The sequence below is a fragment of the Coregonus lavaretus genome (assembly GCF_964263955.1).
Source record: "Coregonus lavaretus genome assembly, contig: HAP1_SCAFFOLD_786, whole genome shotgun sequence".
Classification (NCBI taxonomy): Eukaryota; Metazoa; Chordata; class Actinopteri; order Salmoniformes; family Salmonidae; genus Coregonus; species Coregonus lavaretus.
Window position 1 is genome coordinate 1 of NW_028159639.1, and position 2,500 is coordinate 2,500.

The window sequence follows — 2,500 nt, forward strand, 5'->3', positions numbered from 1 at the left end:
ACTGTACCAGTTTCCTAACCACCTAGTCCTCCTACAACTACTGTACCAGTTTCCTAACCACCTAGTCATCCTACTGTACCAGTTTCCTCACCACCTAGTCATCCTACTATACCAGTTTCCTAACCACCTAGTCCTCCTACTGTACCAGTTTCCTCACCACCTAGTCCTCCTACAACTACTGTACCAGTTTCCTCACCACCTAGTCCTCCTACTGTACCAGTTTCCTAACCAACTAGTCCTCCTACAGCTTCCCCAGCTAGAATGATAAGAGTTGTACTGTGTTCCTACCTGTTCTGGGATTCCCAGTGGTCACAAGAAGAGGAGCTAGGGAAAAGAAGACACATGATGAAGATACTGATGTGTGTGTTTATGTGTGTGTCTGTATGCGTGTTTGTGAGAGAGAGAGAGAGAGACATAGAGAGAGCGAGAGAGAGAGAGAGAGAGAGAGAGAGAGAGAGAGAGAGAGGGAGAGAGAGTGAGAGAGAGAGAGAGAGTGAGAGAGAGAGAGAGAGAGAGAGAGAGAGAGAGAGAGAGAGAGAGAGAGAGAGAGAGAGAGAGAGAGAGAGAGAGAGAGAGAGAGAGAGGGGAGAGAGAGAGAGAGAGAGAGAGAGAGAGAGAGAGAGAGAGAGAGAGAGAGAGAGAGAGAGAGAGCGAGAGAGTGAGAGAGAGAGAGAGAGACAGAGAGAGAGAGAGAGAGAGAGAGCTTGAGCCCACCTTCTTCAACATATATATCAACAAATTGACGAGGGCACTAGAACAGTCTGCAGCACCCGGCCTCACCCTACTAGAATCTGAAGTCAAATGTCTACTGTTTGCTGATGATCTGGTGCTTCTGTCCCCAACCAAGGAGGGCCTACAGCAGCACCTAGATATTCTGCACAGATTCTGTCAGACCTGGGCCTTGACAGTAAATCTCAGTTAGACAGAAATAATGGTGTTCCAAAAAAGGTCCACTTGCTAGGACCACAAATACAAATTCTATTTAGACACCATTGCCCTAGAACACACAAAAACCTATACCTACCTCGGCCTAAACATCAGCACCACAGGTAACTTCCACAAAGCTGTGAACGAAAAGGGCCTTCTACGCCATCAAAAGGAACAACAAATCCTGTCTAAATAAACTTAAATCAGTTGTAGAACCCATTGCCCTTTATGGTTGTGAGGTCTGGGGTCCGCTCACCAACTAAGAATTCACAAAATGGGACAAACAACACATTGAGACTCTTCATGCAGAATGTTGCAAACACATCCTCTGTGAACAACGTAAAACACCAAATAATGCATGCAAAGTAGAATTAGGACTGCACGTTATACTAAGGTATGACGCAACTTATAAATGAGGAACCACTGTAGGCTTGCTATTGAGAAAGGATGCCATAGCCAGACCTGGCTCTCAAGAGAAGACAGGCTATGTGCACACTGCCCACAAAATTAGATGGAAACTGAACTGCACTTCCTAACCTCTTGCCATATGTATGACCGTATTAGTGAAGTCTCCATCTCCTCTGTCATCTATAGTGTATCTCCCTCTCTCAATATAGTTCTTGCTGTCCTCAATTTTAACCAGAATGTCACTGTTACTTAAACATCTACTGTTGCAGAAGTACTTGTAATTGGTCCCTGCCCATGTGAATGAGCAGACGAAAGCGACCTGTCCTCCAACAACTCCGGTCACGTTAGTGATGACTGAGTCCACAACACATAGAGCTGTCAAACAGAAACACACAGTCACTAAAGAGGAACTGGACCACATTGTCCTGAACACCATCATACTGGACCCATCAACAGAGAGGTAAGAGGACAACACACAGGACATCATTACAAGGTAGCATAATATACTCATTATATCATCTGAACAGATCTATTGTGTAATGTAGACAGACAGAACTATAGAAACTGATACAGACAGACCTGAGAGGAGACAGAACTCACCTGAGAGGAGACAGAACTCACCTGAGAGGAGACAGAACTCACCTGAGAGGAGGCAGAACTCACCTGAGAGGAGACAGAACTCACCTGAGAGGAGACAGAACTCACCTGAGAGGAGACAGAACTCACCTGAGAGGAGACAGAACTCACCTGAGAGGAGACAGAACTCACCTGAGAGGAGACAGAACTCACCTGAGAGGAGACAGAACTCACCTGAGAGGAGACAGAACTCAACTTAGAGGAGGCAGAACTCACCTTAGAGGAGACAGAACTCACCTGAGAGGAGACAGAACTCACCTGAGAGGAGACAGAACTCACCTGAGAGGAGGCAGAACTCACCTGAGAGGAGACAGAACTCACCTGAGAGGAGGCAGAACTCACCTGAGAGGAGAAAGCAGGAGACAACATGGAGTATCTTCATTCTGGACAGTTACTGGTCAGTTACTACACTGTTCAAGTTACTTTACTATCACAGTTACTATACTGTTCAATTTACTTTATTATCACAGTTACTACACTGTTGAAGTTACTTTACTACCACAGTTACTATACTGTTAAAGTTACTTGA